The following is a 16288-nucleotide window of genomic DNA, read 5'->3' on the forward strand; positions in this document are numbered from 1 at the left end:
GTAATTGAATGATCATCACAGCATGATTTACACTTTGTTATCAATAATAACAAATTATCCTTATGTTCCACCAAAACTTCGGCAAAGTTGTAGCTGGGAAGATTTCACATGAGTAGAGTTTGTTCACTTTTCCATAAATTATTATTACGAGCGGTTAGAGGACTGAACACAAAAGGTTGGTATTTTCCATAGTAATTTCCATAGAAACTGCAAATGGCCTGTGCACAACCAAATTTCTTCCAAATCACTTCAAATTTTGGGAGAATGATTTACATCATAATTAACATCGTTTAAGCATAGGGGAACAAAAACTTCAAAATTTGCATCAGTCTAGTGACCACGGTTGTACGTTCAAAATCAACCACTGCGTTCCTTCGTTTATCGCTTAAACTTTTATCGGTTCAGAACTGGTAGTGCTTCGGAGAGCCCAAACAAGACGGTTCGTTTTCGGGACACCGGGAATTGTGTTTCGTTTCGCGTGGGCAGTGCTTCGAAAAGCCCAATCTGCTGGGCAGTGCTTCGAAAAGCCCAAGCAAGACGGTTCGTTTTCGGGACGCTGAGAAGTGTTCTACGGTTTGCGTTGTATGAGTGCGAAAAGATATCCGTGTTAAGTCGAGGATGGATTAACAACTGGTGAGCTCGTTTCATGCTTATAATGACACATTTTTTCATGACAGCGTTAATTTTATGTAATATTCAAACAAACTTTGTATGGTTCGTCACTGCAAGTGTCGGCATTATGCCTGTTTTATACAATTTCAATATACATATATTTTCTCTCTTTAACATTACTAAAAACATCTCTTAAATGGTTCGACATTATGTATGTTGACGTATATTTTAAAACTCCTATCAAAAACTTTTCATCTCGAGACAAAAATGTACAGCGTTACTCTTCTGTAATTTTCAAACAAACTATGTATGTTTCGTCATTACAAGTGTCGGCATCATTCCTGTTTCATATTATTATGTTTTTCTCTTTTCGCTATTACTAAAAACTCTTTTGAATGGTTCGGCATTATGGATGCTGACGTATTTTTTAAATCTTCTACCAAAAACTTCTCGAGACAAAACGCAAAACAAGCTTTAAGCTGTATTTTTCCTCCTTATCCATGGATCGCATCACTGACCATTGGTGACTCCCAGATCTTTTCCTCCCTCACTAATAAATACTCTTCCCGTGGTGATTGTGGAGATGCAGAGGTATTCTTGGTCTCTAGAAGCAACAATCATTACACCCTAACATTCCTTCTCCACCCCAACTGACTGTAAGGACTGGCCGGCGCCGTTATTGATCAATAATATTAGAGCTGCTAAAATTGTACTTCGAGAATAAGCGGACACTCCCATCCCTTATTCATTTGGATCGTAGTGCAATTCTTACCAGTTCCGATCAATCACGGAGTAGCAACCATTGACATGTACAGTTAGTCCATGCGAATCTATGACAAAAGGTCGAAGGACAAAAGGTCGAATGACAAAAGGTCGAACGACAGAAGGTCGAATGGACAAAAGGACGAATGGACAAAAGGTCGAATGGACAAAAGGTCGAATGGACAAAAAGTCGAATGACAAAAAAGGTCGAATGGACAAAAGGTCGAATGACAAAAAAGGTCGAATGGACAACAATTTAGGAAGAACAAAAGGCTATACTCTTTAGATAAAAAAGCAAGTTAGCACAAACGCTAAAGCTAAAATAGACGTGACGAATATGCGCATATTTTCAGAAAGACCATACTGATTTAATTTCAGCTGGTCAACGATCTTTTCGGGGTGAAATTTTGTTAGACTTTTCAGGTCGTAGTGCACCTAGAGCGCTGTAGCCATATGTGCATGTTTTTTTTAAGGGTAATTTCTCAATGCGTTATTCAAGAACAGCACAATAATTGATGTGAAGAGAAAATTTTAAAACGAGAATCGAAATTGTAGCTTCCGGATCGCGCGTCTTCGGTCGTATCATGTAGAGCATCTAGACACCTGCATAATAAGGTAAAAATAGCTGTAGAGACTCTTCGTTACTGAGCAGTTGTTTTACAACTTGGATACCGATGGCGAGCGTAGCGCCGAGCAGCGCATGTCTTGAATCCCCCCAGGCGCGCGCTTTCAGAATTTTTGTGAACCTAGCGCAGCACACTTCGATTCTGATGCGTTGAAAGGCGGTTTGGTTGGAGACTCGTTAGTTCATTTATGTTCATCAAGGTGTATGCCACTCGATGTGCTATGTGTTGGGATGCCGAATGCTGGAATGCAGTAACTACGGCTGTCATTCAGATTATACTGGAATTATAGCACCTATGGCGTGCCGCCATGAATCGACTGCAGAGAAGAGGGTTCACTCTGTCGAGGCTGGTTCCCTGTAACAATGTTCAAGGCGGCTAGGAGAAGCAGTTTGCCTAGGCTTTTTCTGCTGCATATGTTGAAGTGCTATATGAAATAGCCTCTCCTGGTAGTAAACCCATCAGGTGGTTCGGAAGAGAAATGAGTCTGAGTCCAAGAGTAATGTATGTGTTTTCTGTTAACCTCCATTCAGAGCATGGGTAGATTTCAGATCGTCGATGGTGCGACATCACACCTGCATTTCTTGAATTATCTTCTAACCGTTCGGGTTGCAGATCATCTTTTAATAAAAAGTATGATGCACAAATGCAAAAATGATCTAATTATCAGAAAAGCTCTCAGTAAATGCTAGAGTAGCTGAGAAGCAGACTCTACCCTAGTTGGGACCCAATTCCTGAAAAGGGATGAATATTTTTCTCTGATGCTAATTTAAATCAGTCAAAACCAACAGTAAGATAAAACTGTAATGCATTTAGGACTATGCAGAAAAACTTCAAAAGAAGGAAAAGCCTTTTGTTAGAAATGCAATTGAAATGCTCATAAACACTGTAAAGCATGAAGAACAGCCGATATTTATAAGAAGCCAACATTTCAATTGAAAAAAATAAATAAAATAATACAGGCAAGATATAATAGTGAAATCTATGTAGATCAACCGATGTATAAAAGTAGGAATAATCGTCGATACAAGTGTCTACAACAGAATAAAATCACTATAATGTATAACTCCAAAAGAACAGCCAATATTTAAAAGAAGGACATATTTCTATTGAAAATGTATCAAATAAAAAGCTAATAATTACTTTATGCTTTGGAGTATCAAAATAATAACAACCGACATTCAGAAAATGAATGTTTTGATTAGAAAATAATAGAATTAATACAAATTATTGCTTCAAACGATAGTTCTGAAGAACAGCTATCATTTAAAAGAAGGAAAACTTCATATGAGAAGGGAGGAATTTGTTGGTAAAATGTTAGCAACTGAGTGTACGATAATCCTTCCAACGGTACAATTTGGACCTTTCGTCCATTCGACCTTTTTTTACATTCGACCTTTTGTCCATTCGACCTTTTGTCCATTCGACCTTTTGTCATTCGACCTTCTGTCCTTCGACCTTTTGTCCTACAACCGTCTATGCTATGCTATACTATGCGATATACGTGGGGCGTCTGCTATGGTACCTATGGCTACTTTAACGGAACGCACGACTGAGTGAATTGAAGCACCAGTTTGATTTAGCGGTCGTGAACGCTATACCTAGAGATTTGTTGCGATTTTCCATTTCCCTTCTCAATTCGTTACTCGCACCTTGAAAACAAATTCCATTGTCCGAGTAGAACTCAGTCGGATACCCACGGCGTGCTATGCACCGTCACACTGCCATAATGCAGGACTCGGTTGACAGGCTGTGGACTACCTTCAAATGAACTGCACGAACGGTTAGACAAGGCTACCCATCGTTTTACGCAGCTCCTTCCTACTTTAAACTCAGAAGTCAGAAGTAATCCACTCCGACAAAGGTGAACGGTCGGACAAAAAGCTGTAGTAGGGCTGCAGGTAGTGGCGCCCTTGTTTATACGACCCATCATGCAGTTTCTCGCCACCTTTGCACCAGAGAACGTAGTATGGCAATTTCAAGGCGTTGCCGCATTTCATTGATGACCGGCCGACGGTGGTATCTGTCCGTGATCAGGTCAAGCGTGTGCTAGAATAAGGGCGTAAGTCGCATGATCGATTTCTCTTCACCGATCCTTTCTTCTGTGAATAAAAGTGACAAGATACGGGTTTGTTAACAGTTTTCACTTCAGGACGTTAGGCAGCGATGCGATCTTGCGTCCTGAGATAAAAAAATGCTGACAAACTTGCGATTCGTCGCCTTTATTCACAGAAGAGAGGATCGATGAAGAGAAATTGATGATGCGACTTACGCCCTTCAGCACACGCTTGAGGTAGGTTATTTGGTGTTGTCGCGGCAAGATTGCAGGATATTCAACCTTGTCGGATGCAAATGTTGCGGCACTGATTCGTCCGAGTTGTCGTATTATACCCATCTCGTCAAGGTAAGGCTGGTTTTTGCATATCGGATTGGATTTAGCGTCAAAGCTCCCTTAAGTTTCCAACAGAACAGCGATTTCCTCATGCGACTTAAATTATCGATGAATCGGAACACAAACGCCATCGACCGTTGAAGACGAGACCACTGACTGAAACGCGACGCATCAATCAATGGTAAATTCATAGCATGGGAGTGACTTGGACGAAGGTCTTCGCACGTAGTTGTTACATGTGCTGGTTGAGGCCAAAATTCTTGCAATTGGTACAGAAACGACGGCCCGTTAAACCAAGGATTACCGTAGTTGAAATCTGGCCCACTTTTCCACTTGGTGGCAAGGTAAGCAGTATTCATACCGGACGGGGCCCATCTCCATTCTTTTATGTCGGTTGCGGTGAGGATTTGGCCGATACGGACTGTTACGAATATATTGTACCGGCGATGCTCTGATCGAGTTCGGGCCAGTGCGGTGCTAGAATCGCTCCTCAGAAATCGACGGCTGATAGCGTAAGTGGGTACCAATGGATTCTATTAGCTGAACTCCGAGAACCGCCGCTTTGAGCGGTGCTACATTGGACTTGAAGCAGATTAGCGATACTTGGACGCCGTTCTCCGTTTCCATTAGATAGTAAGCTACGCAGGCGTAAGCAGAGTCGCTGGCATCAACAAACACATGAAGCTCAATTCGGTCGAAGTTTATAGGGAACGAAAAACTGAAACAACAGATCTTCGCAAGGTGTCGGGGGAAATGAGTGCCTACGGACGTGGAGATGCTCGTTGATATGCTCATCGTAATTGATTCCCGAAGCTCGAAGCTAATGTCTTGCATTAGCACTTTGCCGTGTACTGAAAAGAATGAGACGAATCCCAAAGGGTCAAAGAGACTCATTGACCACTTTCAAGACTTCGCGCCTCGTTGGACAACGCGCGTCGCAAACGTATATGTTAAGACTTCGTCCTCTGGGACCCAGAACTGACCTTCCAATAAATAAGAATTGAACGAAACTCCGTCTACGTTGGCTGCAGCGTCCCAAATCAGTCGTATTTTTACTGATTTTTAGAATTGATGACTACTCCAAGTCTTCCGTGAGTTGATTGTAGCTACCTCAGATTCGCTAACCTTACGCTATGTATGTACACATCCATACGCCGATTCGTTGCATTACGTCGGATTTGTACAGAACTTCTTCTCTTTTAGTTCAAACTCGAATGTACACATCCATTCGCCGATTCGTTGCATTACGTCGGATTTGTACAGAACTTGTTCTCTAGTGACTTCATTCTTCGAATCTCCATGGGGTACGTATCTGGGAATAACGGATCTTCAACCTGTCATAGGAGACCTGTTTTAAACTTAGTCCGTGTCTTCGTATGATTCAAGCTTCTTATCGGAGTGGTAGCCCTTAGGTTATCTAAGGTAACGAAATCGCGCAGCTGCGCACTTAGAAAGTCGTCGTTAGTCGTTAGTTTACGTTGGCATCGTAGCTGTAGAAGCCCGAACATAAACACATCATCCATGCCGGCATTTTGCGGCTATGAAGTCGAATGAATCACCTTCGCGAATCCTCAATGGAACACTGAGACGAACATTGCCTAGACCGATAAGCAATTTTTGTTGCACTAGATAATAATCCTCAATATGTAGACCTCTCAAGTGCGAGAAACGTGCTACCATTTCCCCGTAGTTCAGCCGCTGGGCTGGCAACAGTAAACAGATGACTGGAACATTTGGTCACTCGACGTTTGAGATTTTTTCGTACCGGTCGCTGATTTTAGCGACGGAAGAATCTCACTAAATTGCGTCTGTATCCTTGCTTTTTTCCCTTGGCCTTCGGTGTGCGTTTCTTTTTGTCGGCCCGGTAACTCGAAACTCACTTCACTTGCTGCACTAACTAGCTTCGTCATAAAATCACCGAACGTACAAACGGTTGGCCGTGTCGACCTTCAAAAGTGGCCCAATCTATTCTCATGGGGCCCGGAAGCTTTTCGACCAACTCTTGCATGAGCATAGGGTGCGAACCTTGATGAGCTGCTTGGAGGTGGTCGACGAAGTTCTGTACAGCCAACCCGAATTCTAAGATTGATTCTGGACGATGGTATCTCGGGCCTGGGGTCCATCGTATTTTGTCGTGCAATGCTCGAATCAACGGCTCTGCACGACCGTAAATTGTGTGAAGTATGTTGAAGTAGGAGTCGGCTGCGCACTGCCCCTCGGATATGTCTTGTGAGACACTGTTGAAGACGCACAAGACTTTTCGCATCTAAGTATCCACATGAAAGCGTAGACTGCCCAAAGCTACTTATAAATAGTGACCAATCGGCTGGATTCCCACTAAAGTGTGGAAGATCCTTGCCAACAACTTGTCTCGCAGCTATTTGTTGCGAGCTGAGAACTCCGGGTATCTAACGATGCATCTTCTTCTTCTTTCTGGCGTTACGTCCCAACTGGGACAAAGCCTGCTTCTCAGATTAGTGTTCTTATGAGCACTTCCACAGTTATCAACTGAGAGCTTACTTTGCCAATGACCATTTTTGCATGTGTATATCGTGTGGCAGGTACGAAGATACTCTATGCCCTGGGAAGTCGAGAAAATTTCCAACCCGAAAAGATCCTCGACCGGTGGGATTCGAACCCACGACCCTCAGCTTGGTCTTGCTGAATAGCTGCGCGTTTACCGCTACGGCTATCTGGGCCCCAACGATGCATGTATTGGCGAAGATTCTATATTTAGACCATGCCCAGAGTGAACACGTTCCTGATGCAAATTGCGTTGAACAAAGCGCGGTTCCAGTGAATGATCCGCCTCCATTTGGAGATTAGGTAGATTGCCGTACCGATTAGGAGTGCTCCAAGACGGCCGTTGATGACACGATTGTCACTTTCATTATCACGTGGTTCACGTGAATAATTCCCTGTTGGATATGAATATATTGTAGCAGGTAATGCTTCACCTGGCATCGAGAATGACACGTACTGCTGGAAAGGCTCCCATATGGTGGCTGAACGAATTTCTTGACTGTCGATTATTCGACTTGAAGCGATAGTTAGACCATAGGGAGGCGCTTGGGACGAACGAAGGAGATTCGTTACATCTCGATTGTGAGACTTCACTGCTGGTAGCTTCGGTTTACTTGTACAGCCGATTACAGTGCTTCGATTATCAGAGTCGGAACTTTTTTAGGGGCCGGAGGAACCATTTCGTAGACGAGAGGAGATGGTGGAGCCTGCTGTATCCTGACTTCTGCATTGCAGGCAGACGAACGGACGACTCTACAGGGATTCAATTACGCCAGCGTAATCAAAGTGTTCCTACAGGCGATCGTGTGTGCTTCCGGTGAGTCCAGCTTTTGGCATAATTTGCACATAAATGATAAAAAGATGCATGAATCGAGCTCACCAATTGACAATCCATCGTCGAAAAAAGATCCAAATCACTTCAAATTTACTCACGAACACGACTTGCAAATACGGGCTTAATAAATATCGAACTTGCTGACTCGCTCATCAGAAGCTAATTAGGTAAAACACAAGTGATAGCGCAAAGTTTGCTTCAGGAATTGTTCCTTGAATTCCAGTGTGGGTTCTGGAATTACATTGTTGATACTGTGATTCCAATATAGATCCTGAATTTTAGTTGTTAATTCTGCGACTCCAATGTGGATCTAAGATTTCCGTGTGGATACTTCAATTGCATTGTGGATCCTGGAATCGGAACATAGGTCCTTGGTTTCCAAAGTGAATCCTGAAATTCCATCGTGGATCCTATTTGGAATAACACTGGGGATTTTAAGTTTCCAGTGTAGACCCTTGTATCCCAGTATAAATCATGGGTTTCCAGTGTGGGTTCTGAGATTGCAGTATGGATAGTGGGTTTCTAGTGCGGATCCTGGAAATCAACTGCAGTGTGGATCCTAGGCCTTCAGTGTGGATTCTGGGAGTCTAGTATGGATTCTGGGATTCCAATGTACATGCTGGGAATCCAGCGCTGTGTGGTAGGTAGAGCTGGTATATTGAATTTCAATTGAAATATTACTTTTGTTTAGTTCAGCGTGCATGTTTGGTTTGATATTAGCGTGCATGTTTTTCATATAGCGTGACTTTTCATTTCAGTGTAACAAAATTGACAGTTTTAATTTGGCGCTAACAACTTGCAGCCTTGTCTCGGGATCGAGACTTCAGTTTAGTGAAAGATTTTGTGGTGAACGGATGTGTTGATTTGCACCCGACATATGTGTTCGGCTGATTGCGAAATCGGTCAAAAGTAGACTGAGATGGTAGTTCCGGATACTACACGCAGGTCCTCAATGATTTCAATGTTTTTCAGTCTGCATCCTAGAGTTTCAGTGTAGATCCTAGTGATCTAGTGTAGATTTGCATTGTGGATCCTAGGCTGACCGGAGGGATTCGTATCCATGACTCTCGACTTGGCCTTGCCGAATAGTTGCGCGTTTGGCCCTACGGCTATCTCCAGAAATTCATGAATAGATTTTTCCATCGATTCCGCTAGGATTTTGTCTAAGGTCTTCATTAATTCAACAAGAAAGTGGTGCTACTGCAATGCACTCACTGATTTCTTAATATTTCATTCCAAGTTGTTGTTCAGATTCTGATCGATGAGTTTTCTCTTAGGGCTTATCCAAGTTTTTAAAAGCGCTAATGGCTGCCACAAACAGACTCACTTTCTGGTAGGGATAAGTCTATTTGACGTCTAGCTTGCATCGGATTGTATTGAACGAACCCAAGCCAAACATCAATTCGTATGATCCCTACCAGAAAACGAGCCTATTTGCGGCAGCCATGATTGCTCGTAAAAAGCTCGATTAACAAATTTCATAACGATGAAGGGGTGGGTAGGTGTCCTCACGATGTTACCCATCATGCAAAATTTATAGAATATTCACACAAAAAGCGTTACGAGGTAGTGGGTGGGTATTAAAACTGATCATTTTTCGGCGTTATGAAATATGTGAATGAACCATTATCCGGGCTGCTACTCACTTATGAGACTCAAAAGCAAAAACTAGATAACAATCAGCGTAAACTTATTTTGTTATCAAAACAATATATGAAAGCTTACATTGAATTATTTGTGCACCACAAAAGGTCGTTCAATTTATTTCTCAAAGCACTATATCTCCACACACCGCCGTGATTTGACATTTTTGCAACCATCTCAGCCAAATCGAAAGGGAGAGTAGTTTTCAATTCACCAAATTCATTGACAAGACATGACAGCTGAACGGCAAATGGGTGATTGATCTTTGCCATAACTGTACTCTAATACCATTATTATGTATCGTGCTGAGAATATACGTATCATATAGATCCATGACCCTCTTGTTGGCCTTGTCTGTACTCATTCAAGCATTTCAAATTTTAGCAGCATTCGTTTCCGTGATCCTATTCGATCAGACAAGCTTGAAACTGATCTCTTCTATACGATTAGTGTTGTCGCTGCCTCGTACATTTTTTGGTGGGACAAACAGGTCCTGGGACGAGATTTTCATTTCTATTAGATAGGTATCCTTGGAATCTTGCAAAAAAAAGCCGAAGAAAAAAAACATCGTCGTATTGTTAATTTATGAGCCGCGCTCTTTTGCAAGTTTGTTAGCTTGAGTCGAATGCGAAATGAGCGGGCGGTATGTGTATGAGTGTAAATCATCGGATTTACATAGAATTCATGCCTTTGGCGGTCGCAACGTGGCTCGATCTTTTCCAGTTTGGGCAGAAAGCCACTGTGCCTTCGAGTTTATTGGTCTGTTATTGCGATTGATGCAGTTATTCTCACAGGAACAGAATAATAAAATTGGCACTTTTCATAGAAAAACGGACAACTTAATCGACGGGAAACGTAAGCGACGCCTTGTCACGTTGAGTCAGCTGCAAATAGGCGTTGGGTTTACCACTCGGAGGCGAATTTATGCTGGATGTCATGCGATCATCAGAATTTATAAATATCAACACAAATTGCCAAGTGAAAGGAAACCAGCAACCGATAAATATATAAAAAAGTAAAATAAACCCATTTTTGTCTTAGTGTACACCAAGTTCTATAGCGATTGATCGTGAGTCTTCGTTCGTAGAAACAATGCCGAATGATTCATTGCCGCCCAATGCACCTTATAAACAAAAAGGGAGAGTCTCTCTCTTTTTATGTGATCGATCGATCGGAGATCGAGGAGTGCTAGCATTGGCGGTCGACTCTTTTTTGCGTCATCTTTCTCAATAGGTCATACGGTGGTGGTGCTCGTAGTAGACTGAAATGCGTCATACTTACTTTTAATTATAAAGTAGAAGAAGCTGTAACTTAATGCAATAAGCATTTTGTTTCTTGTGAATTAACAAAAAATAAATAAAAATAAGTATAGTATGGGCTACACAATGTCAGATATCAGATATAAGCGAGCTTAAGTGGTCTCCAAGATATCTGAAAATTACAGTGATTTTTTTTAAAGTTTTTAAGATATGTAGTTATAAAGCCAGAGTAGAACCAGAAGGAAGTGTAAATCTCGGAAATCACAGCTTCCTTCCGAATAATGTGTTTATTAAAACTGTTTCAAAAAGTGGCAAAAATGGAAAAAAACGACTTATCACCAGAATGCGAGCCTTTCTCTAGGAGTGAAATGGTTAATGTGGATAATTGCATCGAAATGAGCAATTAGTTTGATGCTTCCGAACATCAAAAAGGAACAGCATCTTGCCCAGGCTCTTTAATTCAAGTGAGTAAGCAAAAGGTGCCGTAAATCGTGGTCAGTAGTTCCGAATTTGGAGGATTTAGGCAAGAGATCTTCTTCTTCTTCGGCTACTCAGCGTAGTGTTCTAAGAGCACTTCCACAATTATTAACTGAGAGCTTTCTTTGCCAAAGCTGCCATTTTCGCATTCGTATATCGTGTGGCAGGTACGATGATACCCTATGCCCAGGGAAGTCAAGGGAATTTCCATTACGAAAAGATCCTGGACCGACCGGGATTCGAACCCAGACACCTTCAGCATGGCTTTGCTTTGTAGCCGCGGACTCTCGGTCCCATCTCGGCAGGAGATCTTGAACTCCATTAGGGAAATCAAGGTTTCCTTCCAAATCGCAAAGAAAGGAGACTGTCGTATTTTGTTGGAAACTTTTAAGGATCGCGAGCTTCTTCTCATACATCTTGAAGAGAAGAAGCTCATGTTTTTACTTATGACGACAAAACTGGACGTTTGTTCAAGGTAGTATTGAAAGGTATCTCAAGTGACAATAAGACAACCTGAAGAGATCAAAAATGGAATAAATGATTTACTTGGATTTTAACCCGTAGGCTACGGGGCTGATAAACAAAATTCAAATTACTCGTGTTTGAGCATAACTCATTATTTGTTCATGAAATTTTGAGGATTGCTACACTATTAATTATAGTTTCATGAGTAATGGGAAAGTATACATTTGAAGTATTGTTGACAAAGCTATTCCAGAACAGAACGTTCTGTCGGTAAAGTAGTCGCCATTCCTACCTACGTCGAACAACAGGATACCAAATTTTGGCTTTACATATCTCGGATTCGACCGGATTTCTTCCGATGCTGTAACGGAAATGGTAAAAGCCGATTTGGAAATAGAAGCAGATCCTACTGTTGTCAAATTAGTTCCGAAGGGAATCAGTGCGCATCGTACCTTCGTGCTGTGCGTACACGCATTCTCTCTGCTCTTGGAAAATTTCTTAAAAACTACATAAAGCAATAAAACAGTACTTTTCAGTGCTAAAATTCAAAACGGTACTTTTCAGTGCTACTAAAACAGTACTTTTCAGTACTATTTTTTCTACTATTGATCCCTTTACGATCCTTGTTTGGACCCGTGCCTTCGATTTTTCGTTAGACCCGTTGGCGAAAGCTAGCGGTGGTAATCCTTCTTGAACACCGTCTTGGGAAAAAAAAACCTCTCGAAGGTCACGACTTCTTTCATTTATTAACTAAACATGGTATCAACAACTAACAAAAGAAAGGGTGAATCTATGAATTCACAACTTTCTTCCAAAAAAGTGGGATTCAAAACTGTCACTAAACGTGACAAGAATGGAAGAAAGGACGTTTCTCCGGAATGCGAACTTTCTTCCAAGGGTGAAATGAATAATTGTATCGAAATGAGCAATCAGTTCGATGCTCTAGACAAATTTTCCGAACACCAAATCGAAGCAGCTTCTAGCCCAGGCTCTTTGATTCAAGTGAGGAAGCAAAGAGTGCCGCCTATCGTGGTCAATTGTTCCGAATTTGGGGGATTTAGGCAGGAGATCTTGAACTCCATTAGGGGAATCAAGGTTTCCTTCCAAATTGCAAAGAGACTGTCGCGTTTTGCCGGAAACTTTTAAGGCTAAGTAGCCCGTCATTCGTTTTGGCATCAATGATGACTTTCAGCTTGCTTTTCAAAGTGATAAAACTCAGTCTTGACAGTTTATATTGACTTGATAAAGTATCACTGTACGCGCTAACATGCATAAAGTATGCTGATACTTTTTCAGCTGTGTCAGTGCAAAACCAACTGCTTTTCTTTGATCCGAAATCGTTAGATAAATTAGCAACAATCATCAACGACGGGTACAAATTTCAATGACGGCCTACTTCGCCTTAAAGATCGCGAACTTCTGCTCAAACATCTTGAAGAGAAGAAGCACAAATTTTTTACTTATGACGACAAAACTGAACGTTTGTTCAAAGTTACCTTGAAAGGTCTCTCAAGTGATTATAAGTCACCTGAAGAGATCAAAAATGGAATAAATGATTTACTTGGATTTTCCCCAGTCCAAGTAATCATTATGCACAAGAGAACCCAATCTGGCATTGTTCGGAAAGGGCTTTCTCAAGAATGTTATTTAGTTCACTTTAACAAAAAAGAACTAAAAAACTAAAAAAGCTTTAGAAAAAGCAAGACTTATGTTCGATGTCCGTGTGAAATGGGAACATTTCCAGAAATCTGGAGGAAATTACCAGAACCCCACTCAGTGCCGTCGGCGCCAAAAGTGGGGTCATGGTACAAAAAATTGTCGCATGGATGCTAAATGCATGATTTGCGGAGGTTCTTCTCACGCCAAGGACGTCTGTCCAGTGAAGGAAGATACCACCAAGTTTATATGCTCTAATTGCGGGGCTAATCATAAGTCAAATTTTTGGAATTGTCCTTTACGCAAGAGAGTCGTTGAGGCTCGTGCCAGGCAGATGAAAGATAATATCCGTTACGATAACGGTCGTTTTCGGAATTTGCCTGGTAGAGTATCGAACAATGCTCATTTTTCAGTTAACGATTGCTTGATTAGGAATCATACCCATCAGAAAGATCATAATCATGCTCATTCACAAACTAATTTTAATCCGTCGGGTAGCCGTTCGAATCTTTCAATTTCGAATGTATCTACCCAAGGTAAATCCTTTGCCGATATCGTAGCAGGTAATTTGAACTCCTCCCCTATTCGTTCCATGAGTACCCATTCTACTTGTTTCAAATCAAATGGAAAAAAACCCTCCCGCCACAGGTTACTCTTACTCAGCTTCTCCGCCTACCGAAAATTCTAATGGGAAATCATCGAATGTAACCACTTCAAGTGACATGTCTGCCTCTGATTTTAATTTTCTAACTGAACAATTGAATCTAATGATTGATGCAATGTTCAAAGCCACCACTATGACTGAAGCAGTCCAAGTTGGTGTAAAATTTACAAATCAAATTGTTATTGGATTACGTTTTTATAATGGATCCAAATAATTATTTAAATCTTTTAAATTGGAATGCTCGTTCTCTGAATGGTAAAGAGGACGACCTGTTTGTAGTGACCGGCCATTTCTTTCCACAAAACTCACAACACACGGATTATACTAAAACACGTTTTAATCCTTCAAACCAAACCAACAAACTGAGTCTCGAAATTTCAAATTTTCTTAACAGCCTACTTCGATTCAATAGCCCTTTACTTCGCCTTCCGCTCATTCAAATCTGTTCTATGTTTCTATCTTTTTCTATTATATTTCCTTTTGCCCTTCTCATAATCCCTACATTCTTCACTACCCCTACACATCGCAAAAAATGTTATATAAAATCATGTCCTTGAATTTTTCTGGTTTTCGAGATTCCCTTGCTGGTCTTCGATCAATTGACTGATGCCGGTTCTTGTCACGTATATTGTTGTTAGTTTGCATTTCGGAGTGTTTTTGATCGTCTTTCCCTCTTCCTTCTTCTTCATTATCTGTAATAGAAAAGTTTTTAATAATAACGTCAAGCAATTCTTAACCAAACAAAAACTTATTATTCCAAATTGTTATACCGTTATTCATCAAATCGTCATCTTGAACATTGTCCTTCAAATCAATGGGAATTCTTGAGTCACGTTTGATGTCCTGTACATTCTGTTGGATTTCTTTCGATGACCTCTTCAGAGAAAACGCACGGGATTTAGTAGCGCTGATTACTTGAAGCTGGAATTCAAATTTATTAATAAATGACCTGATTGAAGCTGACAAACTACTTACAAATTGGTCTTCCTTAAACTGTCGAACAGATTGAAATCCAACTACTGTTTCGGATCTACTCAGGATCCGTTTAACTAACGAATCGAGTTCGTGTTAACCTAATATAATTAACAATTGGTTGAAATACTGTATAAGTTGAAAAGTTCATTGTACAACTTACTGCTAGTTAATAACAAATTCAGCTGGAACTAATTCACCGACTCTTCAGTTTTGCATTCGTTATAATAACTCTTAATTGTAAATTAATCTAAATAAATCTTTTACGTTCTTTAGTGACATGTAAACATTGATTCCGATCTTCTTTTTATTTGTAACTATCGCCTGACACCTGACTGCTGACAGTTAGTTGATTTGACTGTAGCGCCTGCGGAAATGTTTGCTTGTCACTCACGTACAAATGGGCAGACACGCAACCAGAGGCGTTGTTAGGAAACTTAGAGCAGCGCTGCCAGTATCGGCAACATCCCCCGGCTCGTAACGCACGCTCATTACCGTCATCGATTGCGTTACTACCATCTTGCATCTGCAGCTCTGCTAGCTTAGACCGCGATCGTTTGAACAGTCCTGTTGTAGTTGGTAACGCCATCTTCAGCGTCTGGCTGTCCTTTCCAATGGTCGCAGCCTGAACATGTCCACCTGACTTCGATATGTTTTTCTCCGACGAACAATCGTTGACTGACTTCAACATATCCTCCACGGTTTGATTTGGATACTGCATAATCGTTGGGAAGTCTTCCATGACTTCCACGTGATTGTCCTTTTCGAATTGAATTCGAGTATTTTTCATTTCTAATCTACTTTCCTGACTTGCGGTAATCCTTTGTGGCGGTGTGTGCCATTCACGAATATGAAAGTTAAACTTCTGTGTATCTTTCACATTTGCTACAGGTCCGTATATAGACCAACCTAAACGGGTCTTGGCAGCTAATGGCTCGCCGAAATCACCTTCACGTAACTTCAACGTTGCAATCAAATTTGCATTATTTGATCCTATTAGGATACCCGGTGAGATTGACTCGTAGCTGCTAATGGGCAATCCTCGAAGATAAGCGTGCTGTCGTGACAACTCTCCGTACTTCAGTGTCTGCCTCGGAAGCTCCAGATTTGTAACTGTTCTTGTGTCCCTAAGAGCATAAAATTTACTGTCCCCTAGACCAGAAATATTAATAGAAACTCGCTTAGAGTTTGGAACCTGTCGGTTTATGTTGCCAGTCCACGTTAGGCCGAGTGGAAGCGGCTCTCCATCGTCTATACCCAAACAATCCACAATAGACTGCTCAATTAATGTCATCGACGAGCCATCGTCTAAAAATGCAAAAGTCTCAACGGACTTTCCCTGCCACATAATCTTCACTGGAATGATTCTCAGCATCGTTGATCCTCCCATTGAATGGTGAGCAT

At 41.3% G+C, this 16288-nt stretch overlaps 1 long non-coding RNA gene across 1 annotated transcript; it reads right to left on the reverse strand.

Annotated features, from left to right (window-relative positions):
* Positions 1 to 14231: 14231 nt before the first annotated feature.
* Positions 14232 to 14764, reverse strand: LOC110674471. The gene is made up of 2 exons (XR_002498894.1): positions 14683 to 14764; positions 14232 to 14604 (listed from the first exon to the last, which is right to left on the reverse strand). It is a non-coding gene; the product is annotated as an uncharacterized LOC110674471 (long non-coding RNA).
* Positions 14765 to 16288: the final 1524 nt, after the last annotated feature.

The sequence above is a fragment of the Aedes aegypti genome, chromosome 1 (genome assembly GCF_002204515.2).
Source record: "Aedes aegypti strain LVP_AGWG chromosome 1, AaegL5.0 Primary Assembly, whole genome shotgun sequence".
NCBI classification, from domain to species: domain Eukaryota; kingdom Metazoa; phylum Arthropoda; class Insecta; order Diptera; family Culicidae; genus Aedes; species Aedes aegypti.